At 31.5% G+C, this 21734-nt stretch overlaps 1 protein-coding gene across 2 annotated transcripts in view; it reads right to left on the bottom strand.

Moving 5' to 3' along the window:
* LOC114325898 (elongation of very long chain fatty acids protein 4-like) overlaps positions 1-21734 on the bottom strand; it is a 340992-nt gene that overhangs the window by 179372 nt on the left and 139886 nt on the right. Inside the window, exon 2 of one of the 2 annotated variants that reach the window (XM_050654151.1) lies at positions 5394-5488. The exons of the other annotated variant lie outside the window; for it this stretch is intronic. The gene's annotated coding sequence lies outside the window, so the exon portion shown is untranslated. The remainder of the gene's footprint in view (positions 1-5393; positions 5489-21734) is intronic. 2 annotated transcript variants of the gene reach the window in all.

Raw genomic sequence — 21734 nt, forward strand, 5'->3', positions numbered from 1 at the left:
TTAAAACGCAACAACCATAAATAATCTAACTACAGCTGTGCCACAGCCACCATATTGAATAATTTTTGACATGTCATTTGAACATCCAATCAGAACAAAGTTATAATGCGCATGCGCCCGGTCGCTAGGTTTTCCCATATAAAAATTTACCCTCTATCGCCGGTAAAGAAGTATAACTTCAAAAATGAATTTTTTTTTGCGAAAGCTGGATTGCAAAATTTATTTTGCAAAATCTATTAAACCGATCTTAATGAAATTCACAGTATTGTTTTACTGTATCATAAAATTTTTCTGGTTGAAACATGAAGGTCCTAAATCTAGCATAAATGGTTTAAAAACGTAAAATGCGAATACTTGTTTTTGTATGGTTTTTTCGCAATTATTGCTATTCTGCAACTAGCGTGACTATTTTTAAAATTTTAAGGCAATTCTATATTGTAGGAAATTTAATTACGCAACTTTTATGTCAGTACAACTTTCCTCGGAAATGAATACTTTTAAAGTTATAATCAAAAAACGAAGAAAAAAATCGAATTGTTCCTTCAATTGTTGACATTTTGATTATTTAAACAATGTTCCGGACCTTTTTGAGAGGGAGGATAACTCAAATATTATTATTTTATTTATTTTCAAGCAATTTCTGCAAAAAAATTTGAGTCACCTCTCAACGTCCATCTAAAAACAGATGCGCCCTGGACTATAACTATTCTAGATATAAATACGGAATAACCTTAGAATACGAGTACGAGTGTTTTATTAGTAACAGTGCTAGTGTCGTAGTCAATTTATAATATATTCTACTGGAGAATCGGTACTTATAATTATTATCCAATCTTATAAAATTCTAATACGACAAGTCACGCAGTATGTCGGGGACATTTGTTGATATATTTAATGTCGTTTAGTAAACGTCATTTTATTTTTTATAAATATCTTTTTTATAACAACCCCAGAATGACTGAACCGATTTAGATATCGTCTCAAGGCGTATATCGACCTCAAGATTTCTACTGCAATGAACTTTTAAACGCACTGGATACATCATTGATAAGCAGACATAAAATTTCAATAGTATATAACGCACTATAAGAAGTAGTCACTTCTGTCGCAAGCAGGGCCGTGCCGTGCTATGATGCGGCGAGGCAGTCGCATCAGGCGGCATCACAAGAGGGCGGCATAATAATTAGTAAAATCAAAACAAAAATTGTCAGATTATGTAAAAATGTTGTCAAAAACTATAGAAAAAAAAATGAAATTTTACAGACAATATTGCTAATGATAGAATAAAATTGCAGAAAATTTGATATAAGTTCCAAATTTCCAGGTAAAAATGAAATTCGAGCCAGGAGAAAAAAGCGTTTATTTGATTACGAAAAATCTGTGAACCAGCTCTTAACAGATGAAGCTAAATTTAAAATTGTTCATCTATATTTTAGACATTGCCTTTAATTCTTTGATTGATCGAATTTCGCTTCTAGAAACTCATAATAAAAATTTTAAATGATATTTTTAAACTGGGTGAAATAGATGATAAAACACTAGAAAAATATTGTATGAATCTTCACGCAATACTTTCAATAGAAAAAGAATCTGATATAGAGGCAAATAGTCTTCTAGAAGAATTGAGTGATATATCCCAAATGATACCTTGATATTCCTAACGATACTCCATGAAACCTTTAGAGGTTTTGAACTATATTATGTGCCAAAACAGGGCCCCCGTAAGGGTAACTGGCGCCTGTGTGCAAAAAAGGATTTTGGCGCCCATTAAGGCATTTTGGATCATGTTTTTATATTTATTTTTTGAAGGTAGGTAGGTAGGTAGGTGCTTAAAATAAAGCAAAAAACTGAACTTTAGAAGTCATACTTATAGTCCAGTCACTTACGGTAAAACATTGCAAAACCTCCGAACTTTAAAGAATTGCTTGCATTTACATGGAATTTGGCATACACATACTTAACGTGTTAATAACGTGTAAATGACTAATTTTAAGAAACTTTTGTTCATTCTTCCTATGTGTCCTGTCCAGTTCCGTTTTAACATGGCAATCTTCTGGATCACATCTGTTACTTTTGATCGTCTTCTTATCTTTTCATTGGACTTGCGATCACTGAGCTTAATGTTGATCCGTTCCATAGCTCTCTGAGTCACTTGAAGTTTGTGGGGTATGTTGTAAAAGCCCATGTTTCAGTTCCACATGTCATAACCGGCAATGCATACTAATCGGAGGTTTTTGCCTTTAAAGTATTTGGTAGGTTTGATTTAAATACTCTTTGTAAAGTAATCAACCAAATGCTGCCCATGCTAAGGAAAATCTTCTGTTTAAATCAGCCTTTAGGTTAATGTATATATACGCCTCAATCTTTTCTATATTATTGTTCCCATTTATGAGGGAATAATTTAATATATATTTCATTTAATTTAAAGGTATGTTTTGTTTTTAAAATAAAAGTTTCCGTTCATTTTGTGTAGTTTTATTTAATAAAAATAAACGTGAAGTTTCTGTAATATTTAAGGGGCGGCATTTCGAAGACTTGCATCATATTGAAAAGATGTACCGCACGGCTCTGGTCGCAAGTGCCACGCGCCGTTACTATTTATTGTCTTTCGTTTTTGAAATTTATATCTACATGTATCTGTATATCTACATGTATACATGTATAACAAAAATAAATTAGAGGGATTCAGTAAAAATTACAGGATGTCAGAAAACTTTGAGGGGGTCAGCAAAAATTGAATTGTGTCAGAAAACTAGGAAGGAGTCAGAAAAAAATAGGGGGTCAGAAAAAATAGAGGAAGTTAGAAAACATTGAAGGGATATGCGATTAAATATACGGAAGTAAAAAAAATTGCTTTGAGTGACTGTATGGGCAATTGATTGTAGGCCTATTCCCCGTCGTAGGGTGACTGGTAAAATCACTAGTTTTATAAATATTAAATAATAGCATTGACAAATTTTCGGAAAAAACTAATGTTACATAACAATACCTCTTATACAACCGAAATCAGTTATCCGTTAGTGTCAAAAGAAGTTTTTTGAAGAGCTATAAGACTATGTAAATTAAATTCCGTAAGACCCTTAAGGCAGCGTTTAGACACCGCGATAAATCCGAGCAATTTATCGATATCGATCTGGTTGTTTCAATTTATCGTTGTGTGTAAATGGTACATCGCAGCGAGTTGTTTCAGTTTATAATCAATCGCGACAATATATCGCAGCATCTAAAGAGCCTTAAAAAAATCAATAAGTCGTAGCAATTTATGGTCACAATAAATTGCTCTCATTTATCGCGGCGTCTAAACGCCAATTTACTTTTTAAATGGGGTGAGTTTACAGGGCTCAAATAAGAGGGTGTTTTCTCGTACCCAATACTCAACCTTGTGGTACCCCACATACAATGTTTTTGAGACTAGAATATGTATCATTTGCTCTAACCAGTTGTTTACTATTATTCAACTAAGATTGAAACCAATTCAAAGAAATTCCTCGAATTCCGTACCAATTTAGTTTTATTATTAATATGTCGTGATTTACACAATCAAAAGCTTTGACATAGAGACAAAAACAGTGACAGTGTGAAGATTATTGTTCAGTTCTTGATAAACTTCATGTACTACAGAAAACATGGCATTAGTGGTACATTTATTATTTAAAAAAACGAACTGATCTTGTGATAAAATGTTGTTTTCAACTAATAGAAAGGACATAAGTCGGGCGGCTTTTATGAGCCTCTCAATAATTTTGGAGAGTACCGGTAGTATGCAATAGGTCTATCTATCTATTGTAGGTATTAAATTTTTCACCGCCATTATGAGGAGGAATAATATTGGCGGTCTTTAGACACTTAGGAAATTTACCTTTCTCAAATAATATATTTACTATAAACAAACATAATGTTTTTGAAGTTATACTTCTTTACCGGCGATATGAGGGTGAATTTTTATATGTTAAAACCTATGATCCCGGCGCATGCGCATTATAACTTTGTTCTGATTGGATGTTCAAATGACATGTCAAAAATTATTCAATATGGCGGCTGTGGCACAGCTGTAGTTAGATTATTTGTGGTTGTTGCGTTTTAAAATTTGTGTGAAAAGAAACAACAAACAAAAGTTAGTTAATAGTTATACTGCGTTTTTAAATAGTTTTCATATACCTATATTTTTGGACTTTTGGACTATTTTGGACAAGGAAAACTCATTATAATTTGGTAAGTAGTTTTTATTATAATCATATTGTAATTATACATTTGGATTAGGTTGAAATACAGTAGAGCGTCGGTTATCCGAACTAATTGGGGGACATAGGTGTTCGGAAAACCGATCCGATTTGTTCGGATAATCGAACTACAATATATTGATACATATTTGTAGTCATACATATTTATCCACAAGTGAATAAAAGCCATATTTATATACCTACATATTTATTTATATCTTGATAATGACAACTAGCAACTAAACAAAAAAGTGCAGTCTTTGCAACAACATAATTATTTTTGGATACAATATTGAAGAAAATTGAAGATATTTTAAGCGTCAATTACTAACGCTTGCTCGGTATTCGAGTGCGGGACGCGGGAGTCGATAGTTCGAATAAGCGGTCGTTCGGTTGATCGACGTTCGGATAATCGACGCTCTAATTTTAGAGAGAAATCCCAAATTAGGTCCGATTTTTATTTTTAAATTATGATTTTTTGGCTTAGATTTATTTATCTAGTAGGTATGTAATGCTTTGATTTACATACTTAATTTGATTACCAACAAAAGTTCTACCAATCTTCATCTAACATATTGTTTTCTTACTGTTTTGTTATATTTTAATATTTTCTTCCACAAAATTTAAACTACATAATTTAATTAGATTCAAAACAACTGTCAAACAGTAAAACGTTCAGTTACCCTATTTTTCCACATGACAAATAATGTGGAATTGGACGAGTGAGTCTAGGCTTCGATTACGAATCAAAGCGCCCCGAAATTCACGGGATCGATTCCCGATGCAAGTTTTTATTTTTTTATTTTTTTATGCATTTTATGATTGTAAGTATATTTGTTATATAATTTTTTTTTTCAGAAAATGCGTATTTAAAATTTTTGCCAACAATTATTATCGTTCAGAAATCATTTTTTCTTTGTGGCATTTTTCAATGTGTTTGTGTGCGTTTTATTCTTTTATTTTTTTAAATTTTTGGTATTGTCTTAAAAATCACATAATATGTAGTAGAAGTATAACTTCTTACGTGCGTACAAAGTACACACACATTCTTTTTTATGTATACACATTGCTGTCAATATGTTTTAACGTTAATCGACTGAGAGTTTCCCTAAAGACAGTCCTATGTTATAAAACTACGTAAATGTAACAAATAATCAAGATGTTTTAACATACCTGCGTAATGATTTTAAAAGCAGTCTTGTTACCACAACAGTCGTAGAAGTAACCAGTTTTGTTTCTCACAGGTTTTTGCTCTCTTTCCATCCATCCTGAGAGAAATTCTTATATGTAAAATAAATTATACACTAAGTAGGTATTTATAAAATGAATAAAAACAAAAAAAAAATATGTTAAGTTTGCAATCAGCGGATTTCAGTTACAAAAGGTGACCAGATATACATACTTTATAAATAATTTAAATACAAAAATATTATTTTTTATGTATTATTTTTAAGTAAATACAGTTTTAACTGATAATGTATTTTACATTTATTTACAGAAATAGGTATACAATTATTAGTAAAAAAATATAAGAAAATTACCAATTTACTATGGGTTGTTCACCGAATTTTTACCCCCTGTAAACTACACTTGCGAGCAAAATAATCGACTCACTTGCTGAATTGTACACGTTGGAAGTCTCAAATTTCCTAAACCTGTTGTCCAATTTGAGTGATTTTTGAAGTTATACCTCTTTAGACGCGATTGAGATTGAGGGTGAATTTATATTGATCTGCGCGCATGCGCACACCGACAGTATGGTATTAGTCGTTATACGGGCTCTGATTGGGTGTTGAAATGATCTGTCAATAATAAATAATTGTTCAATATGAAGGTAAACAAATGTATAATATATTAGTTTTATTGTTGTGAGGACAGAAACAAAAAAGTTTATAATTGTAGTGACATCTAAATAGTTTTTAAAAGCAACAGGTACGTAATAATTGTAAATGTATCATAGGTACCTACCTATTTGAACCTACCAAAATACATATTATGTAATACTTTTATTTACATAATTTGATTACCATCAAAATTTCTATCAATGTTCACTTAATATATTGTTTTCTTACTCTATGTTTTGTTGTATTTTTTCAATTCTAAATCATTTCAATTCAAAATCAAAATAATTTAATTTAATTCAAAAATATCCAAAGCTTAATCCGTTTAGTAAGCTGAACTTCGCACATAATGACACATTGCCTCCGTGGTAAAGCGTTTAAGGCGAATGAACCCCAATATACCAACCGCGCTGATAGCTGGTTCGAATCCCAATAAAAACTTTGATTTTTTTATTTTTTTTATACATTTTATGATTGTAAGTATATTTATTTTATAATTTTATTTTCAGAAAATACGTATTTAGTTAAAAAAATTTCCGACAATTAATATTCAGAAATCATTTGTGGCATTTTTAATGTTTTTGTGTGTGTTTTATTCTTTTATTATTTTAATTTTTGGCACTGTTTTAATAAAAATGTTTGAGAAGTAGTAAGTATAAATTAGTTTAATATTTAAATAAAATATAAATAAAAAGTATATTAATTTCGTTTAAATCATAAAATAGAAGTATAACTTCTTACGTGCGTACAAAGTACATACACTTTCTTTTTTTTTAGTGTGTTATAGCCTTATTATTTAAGAAAATCGATATATTATTGTTGTTGCGATACAGGTAAAGGTCATTTTATACCGGATGTAACAATCATACTGTGTTTTTTTCTTAAGGTTCGGAACACCCTGTGAAATATTCTAGCATGTAAAAAATATTTAAATTAAAATTCAATTGTAGCCTTGAAACAGAAAAAAAAATAACAATGATGTGACGTTTGTAACGTTACAGTCTTTTTGATTCATTTGCTTATGTTGGATAATAAAAAAGTTAGGTACGTTAACAGCTAGCGAAGTTTTTCATCGATAAGATCATCGAAAGACCATCGTTAAATAACATTTATACAAAGTGAGTTTTATGTATGGAACACCTCAAATAAAAAACCTTCAAGTAATCTATTTATTTAAGTTGCAATAACCAATTTATTAATTGGTTAATTAATTAATTTAGTGCCAATAACCCTCGATAAAATGACAGATGACAGATGACACGTCTTAGCAGTGATTCCAGAGTCTATTTTTCTTCAAATCAGGCCCGAGGCGCTACACAATTTTCGGGCCCCTAAATATGATTTAATAACAATAACAATAAATAAATAAAATTTGTATTTAAACAATTAAACATTGTTTAAATACAGTGTGTCGTATTTAAGATGAAGACAGCTCTATATTTCGGCTATCAAAATAAATACAGGATTTGAAGTTTTGCACAGTCAGACAGGTTGATTGTTCACATTTTTTTAAATAGTCAGCCGAATTTTAAATTTTAAACGCAGCTTAATGTGACTCCTCAAACAGGGTAAATTTTGGATATGTTGCTTCGCGTTAGAGATATCGAAAAAAAAATTATTTGAAAAAGTTGTTCCAAATATTATTCTAACCCCACATACCAAATTGTATGACAAAATTCGCACTTTTAGTTTTTTCAGTATTTGTAGACAGGACCCAAAAATTCATCCCAGCTGTCCCGAGATGCATCTCGGGCCAGCCAATTAAAAGTTTTAGCTGACTCCAACTAATGAAAAAACTAAAAGTACGAATTTTGTCATCAAATTTGGTATGTTTGGTTAGAATAATATTTGGAATAACTGTTCAAATAATGTTGATCAAATAATTGTTTGCGCGAAGCAAAATATCGAAAATTTACCCTGTTTGTAGATTCGCAGTAGATAGCGTTTAAAATTTAAATTTCAGCTGAGTATCTTAAAAAATGTGAACATTTAACCTGTCTAACTATGCAAAACTTCAAATCCTGTATTTATGTTGATAACCAAAATACAGGGCTGTCTTCATCTTAAATGCGTCACACTGTAGGTATTACGTCATTTCCTTTTGTAAATAATTTGGTTGTCGAACCATAAAAGGATAGACCGTTCTTGGACAAAAATTTAATGATATGTAGATATTATTTGTTGAAGGACGTTTCTCCAATGTTCCTTTTCTTCTAAATAACTTTTTTCCAATAATGTTACAATTTGTCCTGCTGTAGGTACTACTTCTCTTGACTAACGTACCAATTGATGAAATATGTTGAAGGGATCGCTCATGTTGAATAACTGTCCTATTGATATTTTCCAGGCATTATACCCATCGAAAGTTAGAAGAACAATAATTTTCGTGGAAATCAGTTTACAAAAATGTAACAATAAACACGGCTACATTTAGGACTGTACACTAACCACTCGCGAAGAATTTTTCCCCATTAGCTTTAATTTTATGAAAAATCGCATTTTGCAAATGTCTGGTTTTATTATTATCCAGTTGTGTAACGCATTCACTAATTTTATCAATATATTGATTCGGTCGAATATTTATAAAATATTGGTGAAATTCCAGATTTAAATGTTTTGGCCAATCCCCCATATCGCTAGGAAAAGAGATGACATTGTCGTTTTCTATAGGAGATGACGGAGATGTACCTACTTGTGACAGGTGAAGTTGCATGAAAAACAGTGGAATCATCATTTATTATTTCCTGTTCGTAAAATGAAAGGATTTTGAAAATTTATTTTGTTATTGCAATAAAAAACTCTTTTTCGTGATCTTTCCGGGCCCTATTAAAATGCGGACCTGAGGCAGGTGCCTCACGGGCCTAGTGGTAAAATAGGCTCTGAGTGACTCTGGGCACCTGGTGCTCGGTCGGTTCTGATGGTGTAGTCGTGTTCAGCTACCCCAAAAACTCCTGAGTAACAAAATATGGTCCTTAATAAGCTTATTTTGACATCTTTATGCACTTTTGGATGCATTTTATGCACTATAAAATGCAATTACGCATTTCCACCCATTTTTCTATAGTAATTTATTTATTCGGATATTTTGAGTGCTAAATGCCCTGGTCTATTTAATCTAAATAATGTTAAAATTGTAATATGTCTAAAATTATATAGAGGTGTTTCCAAGGTAGCAGATAGTTCTCATATATTTGAACTTCGATTTTCTGTAAGTGTTATCAGACCCTAGTTGTTTAATTAGTCCGTTATACGCTGTATTCGAGAACGTATCGTTTTTGAAACCTTTCGTTAGCGTTAATGTATGTTGTGACTAATGAGACTAAGTACTATACTAAAATCAAAATAACAATGCTTTAGAAATAAACAAACCAAGACACGTTGAATTGTAACGGGAAGCACTCCCGAATCATGATTTGCAATGCTTAAACTTTGTAAATCATGATTTGGGATTTACAATGTACCGGGTGTCCCAATAAGAATGGCTCTCGGCCATATCTCAGGAACCGTTTATAGTAGAGCTTTGAAATGAAAAATTTTATAACAAAAGTTGCCTCAGGAAAAGCCTGGAAATTATTTTTATAATTGTGGGACCACCGCTAGAGGGCGTAATTGAATATCAAAAATTAAAAAATCTAAATTTTACAATATTTTCCTAATGAAGGGGCACTGGAAATCCGATCGTCATATTCTTCACAAAGAGGTGGGGGTGAGTGGGAACCTTGTTATGAAAACTGGCTGTGGGTCCGGTTCTGCTTAATAAAATTTTGCAAACTTGGTCTTGTTGAAGACAAATCTTTTTCATCAATGTAAAAGTTATGATTTTGAACCAACTTACTGAGTAATATGCCAGCTAGAAGGCGGTATTTGATTTTTTTCAGAAAAAATTTTTTTAGTGTTCCTTGGAAAATATTAAATACAAACATGCATTTTTAATACCATATTACAAAATTAGCCAAAATTAGCAACAGAATAGCGAAAACCGCATGTTAATACCTTTTTTCTATGTCGAGATATCTTACAAAACGTGTAAATTTAAAAACATAACTGTTACTGTCACCGGTAAACGAAATAATTAATTAAAAGTAGTGTGCTATGGAAACAACAAAGAAACATTTTCCAGCTGTCAACGTATATTAGGTCTTTTCAACGCTTCTCATTTGTTTCGAGCCTCGTTCATATCTCGTATATTAATATTATACACGGATTATACGGCATATGACAGAGGCTCGAAACAAATGAGAAGCGTTGAAAAGCCCTATTACAAAGAAATAAAAACAACTATTTAGTGATGACATAAACGTTCAAATTTTTGCCCATCATTTTCGTTGCAAAAATTTACTCTTTCAAGAGTAGATTGAACAGCAGTCTCAATTTCTGCTCTCGATATGCTTTGAATGGCGTTTAGTATTCTCTGGATAATGTATTCTAGAGTAGTGTATGATGGGCAACAATTTGAATATTTAGGTCGTCACTAAGTAGTTCTTTTTGTTCTGTGTTATATTTAATTTTAATAGTATTGTTTATTTTATATTGTTGTTTTAATTAATTATATTTTTATACGTTGACATCTGGAAAATGTTATTTTGTTTTTTTCCACAGCACACTAGTTTTCATTAACTTAGTTTACCGGTGATAGTAACAGTTATGTATAAAATTTACACGTTTCTCGAGATATCTTGAGATAGAAAAAAGGTATCGACATGCGGTTTTCGCTATTCTATTGCTAATTTAATCTAATTTTATAAAGTATGATTAAAAATGCATACTTGTATTTAATATTTTCCAAAGAAAACTAGATTTCTGAAAAAAATTAAATAACGCCTCCCAGCTGGCTTATTACTTATTAGGATGGTTCAAAATTATCACGCTTACATTGAATAAAAAGATCTGTCTTCAACAAGATCCAGTTTTCAAAATTTGATTTAGCAGAACCGGACTTACAGCCATTTTTTCATAACAAGGTTTCCACTCACCCCCACCTCTTATTTGCAAAGGTAGAGTTAAACTTGTTAAATCAAATATGCGCAGAATTTGATGAAGAATACAATAATCGGATTTCCAGTGCCCCTTCATTAGGAAAATTTTGTAAAATTTAGATTTTTTTATTTTTGATATTCAATTACGCCCTCTAGCGGTGGACCCACAATTATGAAAATAATTTCCAGGCTTTTCCTGAGGCAACTTTTGTTATAAAAATGTTTATTTCAAAGCTCTACTATAAACGATTCCTGAGATATGGCCGAGAGCCATTCTTATTGGGACACCCGGTACAATACATTTATTTATTTATTTACGGGCAAGCCCAATTCAGAAAATATTATTACAAAAAAATATATTACAAAGACAAAAGCAAAACCATAAACAGTGTCAACACAAAGAACAAACATTATAATATGTATTGGATAACAAAGCTAATAAGTTAAAGGAAAAAAAGAATATTACGATATAAAAAACAAACAAAGTTTAAGCTTAAAAAATTGCTGATAGAAATTATATCACTAACATTGTATGTTCAACAAATGGTTTTTAAATCTATCCAAGGAATTGCAGAATATATTTAAGTCATTTAGAGAATTCGCAAGTCTAAGTGTTCGTGGTAAAAAATTGTTGTAAGTATAGTTATATCTATGAAAGCTTATGTGAAAAGTTTGAGTTTGTCTTGTTGACCGAGTAGGTAAAAAAAGACCAATTTTTGACGGAAGATCGGGACAGCTACTATTACCATTAATAATGTTGAATAAGATTGTCAGATCTTTTCTTTTTCTACGGGTTTCTAATGAAGTAATATTCAATAATAATTCAATATCTGTGTAGCTACGATATATATGTTGTTTAATAACCAAAATGTGCGATCTTTGATGTTAGGATCTCAAATAGGGGCTGGTTCTTTGTTTTCTAAAGCAGCTTTGACACCGGTTCAATAAAAAAATTTAAACATAAGCAAAAAAAAAGGAATAGAATAATTATCTGAGAAAGGTATGCTGAACTCTATCAAGTTTATTTTTATGAACTAGATAATATGGAGACCACACAGAAGAACAAAAATCAAGATGAGATCTAACAAGTGAGCAATATAAAATTTTCATTGAATTTATATCTGTGAAATCACGAGATGTTCTTTTAATGAAACCAAACATTTTCATAGACTTTTGGGCAACGGTACTAATGTGGTGTTTGAAGCTGAGTGAAGAGTCTAATATTATGCCTAGGTCTCTGATTTGTGTGCATGATTGCAATGCTTGATCGTTAATAGTATAGTCATGCGTTAGTAAATGGTGATTCCTACAGAAACGCATAATACTTACAAACATTTAATTCCATGCCATTAAGAGAGCACCACAGTGATAATTTATTAATATCTGATTGTAGTCCAAGAATATCATCATGAGACCTTATTATTGTAAAGCACTTAAGGTCATCAGCGAAAAGGAGAGCTTTTGTATGGGAAAAACAAGTGGTAATATCATTAATGAATAGATTAAATAGTAGCGGTCCCAGGTGTGAACCTTGAGGAACACCTGAAGTTACAGGAAAAATGTTAGAATAACAGTGATTTACTCTAACCATTTGAGTTCTGTTTTCTAAATAACTACATAACCAGCTAAATACCAGACCATCAATACCATAAGAACGTAATTATGTAATAGAAGGTCATGGTTTATCTTATCAAAGGCTTTAGAGAAGTCAGTGTACACTGAATCAACCTGCAAGCCTTCCTCCAGGGCTTCAGATAGGTAGTCAGTATAACTGAGTAGACTTAGCTCAGCAGATTTACCGGAAGAAAACCCAAACTGTGAGTTAGTAATAACACTAGAGCAGTCGTAAGTAAGAAATTCAGTTATAATGCTTTCAAATACTTTAGGGATAGTGCTTAGAATATATATGGGGCGATAGTTCTTAATATCAGATTTAACACCTAATTTATAAATAGGAGTTACATGAGATTGTTTCCAGAAGTCGGGGAATTCACCAGAATCGAGAGAGGCATTGAAAATATGATAAAGTGGTCTAGATAGTATAAAGCTGCATTCTTTTAGAATAATAGGAGGAATCCCATCGGGTCCAGGTCCCTTATTAATATTCAGTTGTGACAATCTCTCATATATTTTTGATATTTGAATGTGGTAGGAAGATACACTAACGTTGAAGTGGATTTGGTGATGGTAATAATTTAGTCTTTGGTTAGTATACACAGATGAAAAATGATTGGCAAGTAAATTAGATATATCATTTCCATGAGAGGCAATAGAATCGTTTAGTTTCATTGTGTCAGGTATTATGTTGTTTTCTCTTTTGCTATTAACGAATTTCCAAAATGACTTAACGTTAAGTTTAATGGAGTTTTCAGTTTCATTAATATAATTAGTATAGCAATCCCTTGTTAAAAGTTTGCATTGGGCTCTAAGTCGACTAAATTCTACATAGCCTTCTGGTGATCTGGTAGCTTTAAACATTTTATGAGCAATTTCTTTGTTATGTATTAATTTTTTAAGATTAGGTGTAAACCAGCAAGGAAATTTTTTAGAACTTACTTTTTTTAGTGGAACATACAGGTTAATAATATAGTACAAAGAGTCATACAATATAGAAATCATTTCATTGAGTTGTTTATTATGTAAGAGATTGTCCCCGTCAATAGATTCAAAACTTTGACCAATGGTTGTGTAATTTGCACTGCGAAAGTCGTAGTAGTATTCCATAACTGATGTTGTGTTTTTTCAACTGCAAGTTGTAAAGTGGTTACTAGCGGAGGATGGTGAGCATCTTGCTGGATCAGAAAATTGTGTGCTTTGTGTATTATTAGTTCTTTTGGAGATAGAATAAGATCAAGAGGAACCCCTCTGTTGTTAAGCACAGTATTAGATTGGAAAAGATTATGAATGGCACATATATTTGAGACGACTTCAATGGCTTCAGCCTCCGCCAATGGGGAGGTCGGTTGACAGGTTGCTAATGAACAGAAACCTTCTATTTCCCATATGGCAGATGGAATATTATAATCACCAAATAGATAAAATGTAGAATTAGGAAATTGTTCACTTGTGGTTAGTAGTTGTTCAGAATGAATTTCATATTTGTTAATTTCAGACCTGGGTGGAATATATACAGCCCCTAAAATGCTGTTTTTATTTAACTGAACAAAAACTTGTTCGACTGCGGAATTAGATTGGATGAGACTTGTTGACAACTTCTTGTTAACTGATATTAGCACGCCACCTCCTCTACTAAAACTACTCGATTCCAGTTGACGATCTCGCCTGTAGACATTAAAATTTGATAAACCTAGTTCAGAATTATTGATATCAGCGGTTAGCCAAGTTTCTGTGAGAATGATGACATCATAAAAGCAGTTTGATACATTTAGACTAAGTTCAGTTAATTTGGTCCGAAGTCCTCTGACGTTTTGATAATAAATTGAGAGCTTGCCTAAGTCAGTGAGCTTTAGCGGTTTTTTTGAACGATCTTGGAAACATTTTTAAAATATTTAATTGTTAGGTTCTACTCAGCAGCTTGTTGACGATTCAGCAGCTCTGTTTTCACAGACTCTAAAGCTTTCCTTTGAAGCGGTGTTTGATCCAGCTGAATAAAGATTTTTTTATCTCGACAGATGTTGTGTTTGTTTTTTATTACTGCATGGGCGTCCATTGAGGAAGACATTATAACTCTAAGAGGGCGATGTCCATTCTTATTCCTATTTCCAAAGCGAGAAATTTTGATATTATTTGAGTTTATAAGATTGTTTGAAATCGTTTTTAGAATAGATTTAACTTGATTAATATCATCTGTGGCTGTATTTGGTCCTTGAAGATTGAAAATCAGTAGATTGTTTGCCTTTTTTTGACGTTCGTGCAATTCGTTTAACACTTCTTCTGCCGAGAAAGGGAGAGGCATCTTTATTTTCCTTCAGTTTCTTGATTTCGGATTTTAGTAAGGAAACCTCAGATATAAGGTTCTCTATTTCTCTGATTAATTTAGGAACACTCTTAAACGATAATCGACAGTCACTACAGAAATAGTTGAGGGTTCTTTTCTGTATAATAACGGCACGAAGTTCTGAAGCCACTAAACCAGTGCAGGTTTCATTAGGGTGCACGGTAATATGACAGCTGTCACACGCTACTAGCTTGTAACCTAATGCATCACCACAATGCGCACAATTATCGCAGGTCATGTTCCAAATTTTACTGGACTATAACGGCTGTGTATAAAATATCCGTGATTTTTTCGTGGACTATAAGCAGATAATTGAACTGTTAATTACAGTAACAAAAAGACTGAAGAAAACTAGTCCTCGTTTATGGTAGTTGAAATATTTGATATTTATTCTTGAAATACAGATGCAATTTAAACTAAGTTTCATAAATTATTACTTATTGTAGGTACTTATCTGATGTATCAAATTGTAGATAAGAATTGGCTGCTTCTTTTGGTATGCAATTTATTGTAATAGCTTAAATTATTCCACTATAAAAACGTATTTGAAACAGATCAGCATGTTGACACTACTGATACTATAATGAGACTCGATGAGACAATACATTATAAATCATGATTTGGGAGTGCTCCTTATAACATTCAACGTATCTTGTTTGTTTACTTTTAGTGCATATTTATTGTGATTTTACTATAGGTAAGTAAAATTGTCCACGTTTTCATAAAATTATAATCGTCTATGGTTATATCCTATAGATACATTATTTCGTTTTTGTCTTCATTTTTAGCTCACTATTTTTGAAACACTTTTAAATTAAATTAAAGCTTCTATTATTATTTATTATCTTATAGTTCTAATTATGATATCGATATTATCTGAAAATTCTGATATTGGTACAATCTGTTGTTACGAAGTTAATTCAATACAAGCTATATATAATAAAGGACGGGGCATCTTCTTTTGTTACATAAATTATATACAGGATGTTTCAATAATAACTGAAAATATTTAATTGTGTAGATTTACTTCTGGGCTCAAATATTGAGGTTTAAGCCAAATCACCTAGTGTGAAAATGCTTATGGGTGCTATACCTCTTTGAAGATGGCGTCTTGTAATTAGTTTTTTTAACACATAACGCTTCTATTAAAAAAAAAACGAAAACTGGTACCTACGCCTAGTTATTTATCTTTCAGGAATAAATCGGTTCCATAAATTGCGAATTTGTAGTGCCAGTCATTGCCGTCCGGTTTGGGTAGGGCAACGGTTATTTTATCGAATGACTTTTTTGACTTGTTTATCTTCAACTTTTAAGCATTTTGGACACTGGATTATTATTAAATTGTGACGTAGTCTAGTACTAAAACGTTGTCATGTTTTAAGTCAGTAGAATACACCGTTTTCTAGAAAAATCGATTCGAAAATATTTCGTTTTTTGAATTTGAAAAAATGAATAAAAAACTATTTAGAAAAACGAAAACTGGTCCGTTCATTTACCTTCCAGAGATAAATCGATTTCATCAATTGCCAATTTCTAGTACTTGTCAGATGCGTCTGTTTTGGGTAGGTCAACGGTTATTCTATCACATTATTTTTGTGTCTTTGCCACATTTGCCACATCTGCCATCTGCCATATTTTTGTCACATCATGCTTATGTCTAAGCATTTTTAACACTAGAATATTAAATTATGAGGTATGCTAGTAGTAAAAGTTACTGTTGCTTTAAGTAGGTAAAATACACCATATTTTTTGAAAATTGTTTTCAATTTTTTTTTTTCAAAAAACGAAAAATTTTCAAATTGTTTTTTTTTAGAAAAAAAATGTACCCTACCGACTTAATGCAAGAATATCTTTTAGTTCTAGAATAGCTCACAATTTAATTATCCAGTGTCGAAAATTCTTAAAGGTAAAAGAAAACAAAGTTATGCGATAAAATAAGCGTTGCCCTACCCAAAACGGATGCCTATGACCGTTTTCGTTTTTTTGAAGTTATACTTCTTTAGGCACGAGGGTGAATTTATATTTTGCCGGGCGCATGCGCACACCGACAGTATGGTTTTAGTCGCTCAAACGTTATACGGGATCTGATTGGATGTTAAATCATCTGTCAATATTTGTTCAAATGGATATTATGCATAAACAAATGTTGTGTATATTAGTTTTTATTGTTGTGAGGACAGAGACAAAAAGCAAGTTTATAATTATTGTAGTGACTTTCTAAATAGTTTTTAAAAGCAACAGGTACGTACCTTATTGTAAATGTTTCAGTATTGCAATAAAAAACTACAAATTAAATACCTATTTGGAAAATGTACCTACCTAGCTACTTACCTGCTTAGGTAATGCTTTGATTTACCAACAAAAATATCCATCGAATATATTGCTTTTTTAGTCTATATTTTATTGTATTTTAATTCCACAAGAATCAGACTTATTTGATTAAACTAAGACAATAAGCAACTGTCAAAATTTTTTAAAACGTTTAGATGCTATATCTTTCCATTTCATTCACGTGTCTCGGTAGTTAAATTCTGCGTGAGGTGAGTTCAAAATAATCTAACAACCTGATAGACGCAGGTTCACTTCCCAATGCAAATTTTTATTTTTTTTTATACATTTTATGATTGTAAGTATATTTATTATATTTTTTTTTTCAGAAAATACGTATTTAGTTAAAATTTTCTCAACAATTGTTCAGAAATCATTTCTTTGGTTTCATTTTTCAATGTTTTTGCGTGTGTTTTATTCTTTTATTTTTTTAATTTTTCGTATTGTTTTAATAAAATTTTTTGGAAAGTAGTAAGTATTAAAATTAGTTTAATATTTAAATAAAATATAAATAAAATGTTTAAAGTATATTGATTTCGTTGAAATCATATAATATAAGTATAACTTCTTACGTGCGTACAAAGTACACACACATTCTTTTTTTTTTTTAAACTTAATTACAAGACGCCATATTTAAAGAGCTGTAGCTCCTGTGGGAAGCATTTTCGGTCTAGGTGTATTAAAATTTTGGGTTAAAAATTAATATTTTGAGTACAGGAATCTGCAGTTAAAATATTTCCAATTATTATTGAAACACCCTGTATATTAGTTTGTTTCGAATTGGAATTTCCCTCTGTAATTTAAATGTTAGTTTTCCAATCGCAATGAACTCTGTTGAAATATTAATTAAATTCTTTCAGTATCTGAATCTGAATCACAAATTTTGTATTGATGTTATCATACGTATGGTGTTTGGTGTGTTGGTGTTATCGTTTTGAATTAGAATTTTCCTCTGTAATTTAAGTGTTCGTTTTACTATAGCAATGAGCTTTGTTGAAATATTAATTAAATTCTTTCAGTATCTGAATCACAAATTGTGTATTGCTGTTATTATACACGCTCTTTGAAACAATGAAAAAATGGTGTATAATGATAATAAATACAATAATTTTTCTATTATCTGCCTTAAGACGAAGATCTAGTCTGTTGTGATTAGTTGCTTGTATAATAAGATATTTCATATTATCTAATAGTAGGGAAGCCTTGGATGCTAAATTTATAGTTACTAAAGCGTCATTTTGACTTATTGGATTGTGAAGATTAGGTCCTAAAACCAAAAAAAAGTTAAGTTAAGTTTTCCATTTTTTAATATAATTTTCCATTTCCAACAATCGAGCCTTCCGATTATAGCTCCATCTATCCATAATTCGAAAAAATGCCATGGATAAAAGTTACATATTTTTACGTAAGGAATCCAAATCTTCAAGAAAAAAGGGGGTTTTAAAGACGGGATTTAAGATTTTAAAGTAACACCCCACCTCACCTCCGTGAGGATGAAAACAGAATGAAAACAATGGGAACCTTCTCTGGTTACACCTCCGAGGCTTCTACAATTTGCAAGCCATACGGATGCCGAGACTAAGGAAGATGAGGGAATTTTACAATATATAATCCACGTCCCATCTGCTCAGCGAGGTAAAATTCCAACGAGTACAAAGGGAACTATTCTCGTTGGAACTTTACCGCGCTGAGCAGATGGGACGTGAATTATATATTGTAAAATTCCCTCGTTCCCTCTCCGTGGGGTTTGTGTTTGTTGTCATTCGACAGATTGTTGAAAAATATTGAACACGTATTTTTAGTTTTTCGATCTGATGTTCATTTCGCGAAATATCGGGGAGTTCCTATATAAAATTTTAAAGTTTACCCTCGGGGAGTCGTGTTTGGTATCATTCAATAGATATTTGAAAAAAAAAAATTAATTTGAGGAAAGTATTTTTCAGTGTTTAGATCTGATGTTTATTTCGCGAAAATATTCGCTTTTTTGTGAAACTTTGTGACGCGCCCATTTCCTTACGCCCCGCTGAAATCGTCAGATTTTTGCAATACAAAACACTGTTATAGTCGTTTCGCTAAACTCAGACACAACTGGCTAGTGATTTTAGTAGGTAATTTTTTTGTTTTTGGCCAATTTTGCCAAAATTGGCCAAATTACTAACTATTTAGTAATTCTTAACTATTTAGTAATTATTTTTTTGCCAATTTTACCAAATTTCTTAATTGCAAAATTACTTACTAAAATCACTAGCCAGTTGTGTCTGAGTTTAGCGAACCGACTATAATACTGTTTTTCATGTACTTAACTTTCCTTGTCTTAGGTCGAGTTTTTCTAAAGATAGATCTTTTTTTACGGACTTCCTCCAACGTACGACCCTGTATTAAGAGTCCATATATGTACCCCACATTTACAGGGTACACGGTTTCTCCCCATGTAATTTTCTGACGCGCTCGAGTAACGCACAAAATCCCCGCTTGGGCTCCCCTACCATAATAGGAAACATTTTTTTGAAATCCGTCTATTATAATAAACCAGTTATATTACAGCTAACTCATCTTTGGCTTTGACAATTCTTCGTGAGTCTTTGCCGCGTTTAAAATAGTCTTCCATTGGTTTCGATCTTGTGGTACTATTTCCCATGGTCTAACTTCCATCTTCTCCAAGTCTTCTCTGGCTGCATCTTTCTATCTTTTTATAAGCTGTTCTGTCGATCTTCTACCGTCTGGTCTTTTCCAAACACATTACTAATCAGTCTGTCGTGATCACTCAGTACCACGTGGTCTGTCCATCCTAGTCTATTAGCTTTTATGTATCTCACGATGTTTCTTTGCCCTAAGAGAGTATTTAGTTAATTGTTGTATTCTCCAAATTGATTCCCCAATTTCCGTAAACTGACAAAAGCCTACCTATCTGAAAGACCATAATTATTCAGTAGAAGATTTTCTTAATCCATAACTAAGAAATTCAGTACCCTTTCCACAAGTAGTAATTTTATTATTTTTTTTTCTATATTTGGGTGCCATATGCAGCAGCTTAACTTTTAAATTTATTAATTACTAGTTAGACTATACAATTTGCAATTGATTCTTTCTGTTTAACTTCATTATTAGGTATTATTATTATTTTTAATTATACTGACGATTTATGTAATCTTGTTTTGTTTTCTTGACTTTTTATAAGCTTTGTCGATAAAATTGTACAATTATTGTTCATGACAATAAAGCAAATTTCTCTATTCTAATGGCAGATCGAAAAAAAATTGATTATTCCGTAGATATTTTTTCAAATTTAGAATATGGCAACAAGGTATAAATTACGTGCATTCCTTATTGTTTGACTTTTCCTATAAGTATGTGCGATGCAATTTTTACAAATGATTTTCGTACATTTGCGAGATATGTTATTATTTTTTAATATCCGGTTCACCAATTATTACATCAAAATGTTAAAAAGATCTTGGAGATAACTTAATAAGTATGCTTTATGAGAAACAGTAAAGTTTCAATAAATAACCAAAAATCAGATAAAGGCCTTAATTTGTGGGTTCTTTGTTCGGTGAAGTATTTTTAAAAAGTAATATTTTGAAACATCGATGAACAATGATATCGATAAATATGATTTAAATGCTAATAATTATTTAAAGTAATGTATTTTTCGTAACTATGTGGGCACATTGGTAGAATTGTGAAATATAAATATATAAACAATAAATATGATATTATATTGTAGGTACATAATTAGAATTAGAGCTACCGCAAAAAAATATAATATGAGTAGAGCAGTGTTTCCCAAATTTTCTTAGATCGTCCCTTTAGGTAGGCCACCTTTTGACAAAAAAATTATTTTGCCACGTCTTCGTCGTATCATACCCAGTTCTTTCGCCATTTAGTAAAATTACCAATTCAAGGGTAAGATCTAATAGGGCAAGATTTGGTACAGTTTTTTTTTAATGAGAAAAATGTTTTTACTTGCACCATCTATGAGCCAGTTACATAAATTCGGTCTTCTCCGTATTTAATTAACCAAGACAAGGCGTTACGTTAGTGCCTAGATTGTTCAGGAACTGTAAATTCGACTTTGTATAGTCAGGAACACGGGATTATACAACAATATTGCGTTCTTGCTATACTAAAATGGTGCATATAGACAAGGAAGGATCTGTTTTGAGGTGGATGTGAGAAATGCCATTCGGATTTTTGCAGATAAAATTAGGTGACAACTTCGGTTTTTATAATTGACTTATGCTCCTTCTCAAATATGCCCGGAAGATTAATAAAAAAATTAAAATATGTAAAAACTTCGAAACACATCGATTTTTTTCAACTTTCATTGCTTATAACTTTAAAACGATTCATTTTGTAACAAAGTAGTAAAAAATAAAATAAAGATAATTGAATTTTGTATTACATACGA

The sequence above is a fragment of the Diabrotica virgifera genome, chromosome 6 (genome assembly GCF_917563875.1).
Source record: "Diabrotica virgifera virgifera chromosome 6, PGI_DIABVI_V3a".
Classification (NCBI taxonomy): Eukaryota; Metazoa; Arthropoda; class Insecta; order Coleoptera; family Chrysomelidae; genus Diabrotica; species Diabrotica virgifera.